This window comes from Nyctibius grandis, chromosome 6 (assembly GCF_013368605.1).
Source record: "Nyctibius grandis isolate bNycGra1 chromosome 6, bNycGra1.pri, whole genome shotgun sequence".
Classification (NCBI taxonomy): domain Eukaryota; kingdom Metazoa; phylum Chordata; class Aves; order Nyctibiiformes; family Nyctibiidae; genus Nyctibius; species Nyctibius grandis.
In genome coordinates this window covers 87466306-87473635 of record NC_090663.1, presented here as the reverse complement: position 1 = coordinate 87473635, position 7330 = coordinate 87466306, and the positions used below count along the sequence as shown (strand labels likewise).

Below are 7330 nucleotides of genomic sequence, written 5' to 3'. Positions count from 1 at the left end.
AAACCAGGCAGCGCGTCTCAAACTTCTCTTCTTCCCCTGCCTGCTCAAGCGGAGAATTAAGCCATGTTCACAAATGTAATTCCAACCATTTGTTTTGTATCCTCATACACCAGTTAATGTTAGGCAGCTACAGAAAAAAATGCAAAAACAATAAAACAAAAGTACAAAGAACAGCTTAATACTACAGTAAGCAATTTAAACAGCTGTCTTGGTTTATCCTTCCCACAGCACAGTGTTTTCCTCATTCCCCAGCAAGCATCTCTTCCAAAAAGAAAAGTAAACCTTTGTTAGCACCTACCAACTGGGCAGAGCTGGATAAAGTTGGCATAGAGTTTCTTTATTTGTTTCCTGTTTAAAAGATAAGGCTTTATTTGCCTTTTACGGTCCTGTGAGGTTTGTGTTTATATAAGTTCATGCTTTCAACTTGCAGAAATTAATTTTGTACAAGACACTATATATATATATATATATGGAGACTTGCTCCTATTTGCAGACTTAAGGATTCTTAGTATCTTCAAAAACAATTTTGCCCCACAACGTAAATGGCAAAGAAAAGATCAGACTCCATAAGAGAAACATTGAGGTTGAAAAAATTATATGCCCTTTCTCTCCTCATTCCCCACATACAGGAAATACAAAATGCTCCAGTTTCCACAAGTATTTCATTAGCTTTAAGTCCTTCAAATAGGAGTTCCTTTAACAAATAAAGGGGAATGAAATACAGTGTATGTGCATGTAAGAGCCTTACCCTTCCCATATTCAAATCAGTCTTAGAGCCAGAGTCCAGTTTGCTGTTAACTTGTCCAACACCTTCTGTTTAGTTTTCCCTCTCCTCTAACTTCCATCATGCAATGTTTGCCTTTGTTTGGGGAACTCTTTTGAAGAAGGAGCATAATTTCTCATTTTGGGGAAGCACATAGCTCCTTGAGTCATTCTGTAAATGAATGTAGGAAGACAGCAGCCCTGCAGTTGAAAGTAAAGATCATGGGGTTATCAGAACTAATAATTCCACAACTTAATCTCAATTCTAAGAATTCAGTCCAAACTACTTGCACTAAAAATGTGGGATACAACAAGGAAACAAGTGGGAAAGGGTGCTCCTGGTGCACTGTCTCAGAGGGACGATACAGCTGCTGTCTGGCTTTGGAGTACTTGGAGGAAACCAGCTCTCAGGGGAAGACAGGGAAGAGCAGTCCCTATGCATTTGAGGGTGCTGAAGTGACAAAGGCAGACAGAGGAGGCACCTCCCAGCCAAAGCATGCTGCCGTGGGAGCCTGAGGCCTAGATCCTACTCTAGGGTTGATGCTGCTTCTGGGCACAAGCAACAAATCAAGTTGACCTCCTCCCGGGAGAACAGTGTTAAGATAGCCAGAGAGAAAACGTGAGTACCTTGCCTGTGGCAGGTCTCTGCCATCCCACTGATGGAACACTGTTACTGCAGACCCCAAAACACCACTGGCACAGGATTTACAGGCGTTTCTCACTTCTCTCTAATGAAGCTAATTAAATCCACACAGTGCCATAGACCAGCATGAGGCTGTGGAATACAGCTATGTATTTTTGCACCAGCAGTCTGTGGTTATTTCCAAAGTCAATATTAACATACAAATTCTGCTTCCAGTTCTGACTCTTGAGATACATCTTTCTGTCTAACTTGTCAGTGAACTCCATCTGGGAAAGCAGTACTGTAGCTGTACGTCTGAGATACCCTGCATGCTGATGCAAGCCTGAACATGATACCCTAGACTCAGGCTGGGCAGAGAGGGAGCAACCATGTTACAAAACACGCCTGCAGATAAATTCTTCAAGTATGTTGATTTTCATCTAACATAGTTTTCTTAAAACAAGTTGACAGTACAGCAATAGCAGGTTTCAAACTAACTCTCCTCAAGCCTGTGTCTACCCGCTGTGCCCAAAAGCACACTGGTACAGTTGCCTCTGGAAGACCCCACAGCACTGAAATGCAGCAAGCTTTCAGCAGGGCACATAAAAAGGGACAGAGCTGGTAACTGGCTCACTCCTTTTTCAAATCAGGTACTCCAACTGGACATAATGCAAGCCAGGAGGAGACAGAAGACCAAAACTCTCTAGTTTAATCTGTATCTTCCAGTGAGTTATATTGCCCCACTAATTGCCCATGCCTGTTTTTTTTAGAAACTTACTGAGGAAGGCATGTATTTTGCATCACAGGATAAGCCCTAGTGAAGCTATTACTAAATTATTAAGAAGTGAGTTCACTTAGCCTACACAGATCTCTCTAAATAGATACTTCCCAAATTAATCTGATTTCAAAGGCTTTAAAAAAAATGCACACATACAAGTTGTTTATTCCCAAAGAGATGAACCAAACCATTCTCTGTGCTCTGAAGTCCTTCCCAAAACAGGATTCCTTCCATGCCACCTTTTCATCTAAACACATTTGTTTTAAGTGGTGGTACTTCTCTTGAACCTCATCTACCTCAGACTCAGCGAGAGTATCAGTGTCCCTTATGGGATAGCATCATGGAATATTTTATATGCTATGACAAGCAATGTCTTCTGTAATATTTTGGTCCAACATTTCCTGGGTTATTTAATCTCAGCTTTTTAAAAACTGAGTGTCCTGTAAAAGGAAACTGCATTAGAGAGAAAGCAATAAATGCTTCATTCAGTGTGCTCGGCCAAAATAGCTCACTGAGTCTTGGAATGAAAAGACCCTTGTCCATAACAACACAGACACAATTACAGCACAGACAGGATGGTTTTGCCTAGAAGGGGAAAATGCCTTCTAGCATTAAGGAGGAGGGGTGAAATCTCAATGGGTAGGGCAATCAGTTTGATAATAATTAGGACACTGATAAAATGGGGAGTGGGGAAGAGATGGGAGGTCAGAAGTGCAAAAGGGGGCAGCAAAGTGAACCTCCCATCTTCCTAAGGAAAACACTTCCTCTTGTTCCCTTCCTGTCTCCCTTAAGAGATTATTTAGGGTAACTCATCACAGAAGCACTCAAAGAAGGAAAATCCATCAATTATCACTCCCTCTTCCTCAGCTGTACCTTCTTGAATGTTATAACACTTGATCCAACCCTTTTCTATGCCATCCTTCTCTTCCATTGCTTTCATGTTACTCTTCTTCCTCAGCGCTCTCAGATTTTGCACTTTGCCTTCCGCTTCCACCCCTTCATCTTGACTCTCCCTTTTGCTTCTCTGGTCTTAATCTGCAGTTCCCCTTTAACTCCTCATAACTCCTCTCTCCCAAGGGATTCATGTTGCAAATGGCAACAGCAAAAGCCAATTGAGGTGCACCTTAGAAGCCAAAGCCACAGGACTAGGACAGTGATTTGCCACAGCATCAGATCTTACAGCAGTGCTAGGAGGGATCCTACAAATATTTCATCTGTTAACAGGGGTCAGTCAAGCATGGTGCCTTTTTTTATTTGCCATCAGTTAATGACTCTCCAAGGTAATTACAATTATTCCACAAGGTTCAAATCAGCATGAACACTGTCTTGCAGAACTACAGCAGCACTACAGACCTCCAAAAGGAAGCTTGACTGAGGCTCAGCACTTCATCATGTTCAGTTCTCACATCCCTGAAAGTAATTCAGAATTTGGTCTCCACAAAATGACCAAAAAAGCAGCAGTCATCCCTAAAAACAAATATTTTACTCTGATAATGAAGTTACAAAAAGAAGTTAGTCTTTTGGTAGGGCTATAAATGCAGGGTAGCTGTCAAGTGTAGGGAATGCTGCTGTGCACATCTACCGTGCGATAACTGTTCCTGAAAGGATCTTTCAGATGTCACAGCATTTCTGTCCCTTCAGGGAGCGCTGCTTTCGGTTCCTCCCTTGATCACAGGTTCTCTGGCAGCACTGCATTGGAAAAAAATTGTTATTTGCAAGCTCTTTTCAGGCTATACTCTTATCATGCTCACCATCACTCAACTTCTATTCTGTGAAAGATACAGGCTGCAGAGACAAGACATACTCAGCCCACTTTGCAGTGTACAGGAAATTCAGGGTAGAGAAGTGCACAGCGTAGTGAGCTGTGCGTGGGACTCACGGTGAGGAGACCCAGGTGCTCTTCCTGCTTCTGCAGACAACCTGCAGTGACATGAGACTAACAAGTCTGTGATCCAGCTGACTATGCTGAAAAAAAAAATGTAATGCATCAATTTACTTCACCACCATGAAATATAAACAGGAGTCATGTGTTTTTAGTAGGAGATCATCTCCCATCTCTTGCCACAGGAACAGAATCTCTGAAGACAATTTGCTCTCATAGTCCTCTGCTTTTTAAGAGCAATAGGATGTGATTCGTTCCAAGGCAAAGAGCTTTCTGAAGAGGCTGTTGCATGCTCTCCAGATGGGCTTTGCATTATCTCTCCATACTGTTAGGATACACTTGAACAGCACTGCCAACAGCAGGAAGCTGCTGATGTCCTGGCTCGCCTGTTTGCAGATGCCATAAGGTGAGCTGCCAGATTTTCCAACAGAGGTTTTTCTGTTTTGCATGCCAAGTATTTCTTAAAGAAAACATCCTGCATTTTCTCTTGTCTGCGATATCACTCAGTCGCCCTACTGGCACAGAAGTGATGTTCCAGTCACATTGCAGAGTAAGAGAAAGCAATTTTTGCTTTTTTCCCTGGAAGGGGTGCCAAGTAAACCAAATAAATAGCTGGTTAAATTACATCTTCATATTGAATGCACTTCATGTAAAAAATTTTTGTCTGTTGATATTGCTATCAACTTTCACATAGATAATTATCTGTAGCAATGCCAGAAGCACTCACTGACCTTGTTTTCAAACGGAAGGTTGTCATGGCACATGCCAACATTATGTCTTACACCACTGTCTAGACATGACCAAAATTACTCTCAGCCTTTACTGACACTGTTAGGGAACAGACATAAGTCCATAAAATAGCTTTTCAACCCACCCAACACAGTGCAAAGGAATTTCTTTAACCTGAACTAAAAATGAACCCAGAGAACAGAAGCATATTACCAGCTTGGCCTACTAATGCAAGGCACAATTATTTTTGCCTTCACATGTCAAAATGAAAAATGTGCAGCCTAATTATTATTTTTATATTGTAAATAAAAAATTTGTTCAAGACATAGTTCAAGCCACAGACAGTTCCTCAGGGAAAAAGCATCCCCTCCTCCCTTCCCCAAAAGCCAAAACCAGTAGAAATTTACTCAAGTAAATGTACATTAACTCGTATACATCTGCTTAGTCTGAAATGAAAGGTCTAAAGCATGTGATCTTTTTTCCTAGTCCTTTTTAATTCTCACCATCTGTATTGTCCTATCTCAGTACCACCAGGCACAGAGCACAAACAGAGAGTACAAAGCTTTTATTTCCCAGCTTAGTCTGTGCTTAAAACTACAGGGTCAGGTAGGCATTTCCAAACAAAGACTTAAGCTTAACAGTACAGAAGTTGCCAAAAGCAATACCAGTTTAAGGTATAGCTGTCTCTGGCTTTCCTGGCCTGGATTTAATTCTCACATAGTGAAATACCATCCTTTACCTCAGCTAGTTCAACTGTCTGGGTAATTTGCACTGTGAACTGAGCTGCTGAACATAGCTGACAGCCATTCCTAACCCAAGAACCTCCACATCAGAAGCTGCAGCAGCTTAACTGCCTCCAGAACAGGCTTATGCACACGCCTGCCGCATAGGCAAGACAAAGCACAACTCCTCTTCTCTTTGGTAGGACCAGGTTTTTCTCCCAGGAAACCACACAGCTCCTCATTTGGTAGACTAGCCACATCTTCTTTAAAATTATACTGGAAATGCTGTGAAAGAAAAAAATTCATCTTGGAAATATATTTTTTGAAATAACCCGTTTCTCTTATCCCCTAATGTAAATAACCTAATAGTGATGCACAACATAATCCACATCTGTCTTCTCCTCTGCCTTTTTTGTCCTACTTGCTTCCCTTCAACTCACATCACTTTTCTTCCCCTGTAGCAGAGCCATCTCCCACCTGATTGCAGAGTTAAAGAAAACTTAACTAGGACATAACAAAAACTGTGTTGCCACTACCTTCCTGGCTTAATTTGTGTTTTAAAACCCCTGTCTTCCCCTGTGCCCACCTTGCAGTGTTTTGTGTGTGGTTTTTTTTTCAGGCAAAAGCTCTCCATTTCTTTGTACAGCACTTAGCACAGGGCCCATTTTGTAGTTGGTGTAGCTGCATTTTTGTAAAAAAGACAATGCAGAGGAGGAAGAAAACCCTCAGTTTCTTCATGCTGGAGATGAGCAAAACAATTATCCCCTGGAAAGCATAGTTTGCCTGTTAGTGGTTGATCTTTGTGTCGTATGGGTTCCCATCTACTTGACAAAGCAACCATGCTGCAAATATTATACAGCCCAGGCTTTAGCAGAGTTCACAGCACGTAGGAACAAACTATAAACATGGCTCAGTTCCCTACAAGATGCAAAATGTAAAAAGATTTTTATGGTCTTCTCTTTTTAAGTATGACATACAGCATTGTCACCAGAGTTCTATCACCCTTATCACTTAACTCTAGACAGAAAAATCACAATAAAGCCCAAAAAAAGTCAAGAGTTGCTTTAAGACTCTTAACTAATATTTGATATTTTTCATCTAACATACATGGCATATTTGAACTAAAAATTTGGTTCTGCTTTCGTTTGTCTTGAATTGCCTTTGGGGTTTTTCCTTTCATCTGGTACTCAGCTTACTTGTGTTTGTGTATAAACACACACGTGTATATAAACGTAGCCAGAGAAAAGCTACTTTGTTACCTAACTAAGTAACCACAGAAGCTGAAACAAACTAATACTGCAAACCACACAACATCATGTGCTCAGAATGTAAATCTGCAAGCAGTGTATGGTGTGCTGAGATTACTGAGACACAGGATTAAGTTTACCTCGTCTGGGCTGCTAATTCACAGGACGATGGTGGAAAAAATCCATTCCTTGCACAAAGACACTGACTGCCTTTTTAATAAAATGGAAGTGATCCATAACTCTCATGTCCTATTTACTGACTTCAGTAGGAGTTGAGCTGGACAAGTAGAATAAGTATAGGATCCATCCCTGCATTAGCCTGTATTACATGGCTTGTATATCACAGGTGTTATTCAGAGTCATCAGCTACTCAAAACAGCTCTTTTGAAACCTTGGAGTTTCCCTTTAAGATCTGATGAGGTCTGTGTCGTTCAACAGCTCATTTTACTTCTTCAGCATTTTCTCACTTCCGCATTGTACGTACTGGCGGTGTGATCAGATTGTTTCAAAATAGCACCCTTCTCAACACAGGAAAGGTTTAAGTGCTGAGTCTAGTCTCACACCAGCACCAAGCCAAGAAAACATCAC

General features: G+C 41.3%; 1 protein-coding gene across 1 annotated transcript in view; it reads right to left on the bottom strand.

Annotated features, from left to right (window-relative positions):
- Positions 1-1451: 1451 nt before the first annotated feature.
- LOC137664547 (albumin-like) overlaps positions 1452-7330 on the bottom strand; it is a 369558-nt gene continuing 363679 nt past the window's right edge. The window contains exon 15 of the mRNA XM_068402670.1: positions 1452-1461. The gene's annotated coding sequence lies outside the window, so the exon portion shown is untranslated. The remainder of the gene's footprint in view (positions 1462-7330) is intronic.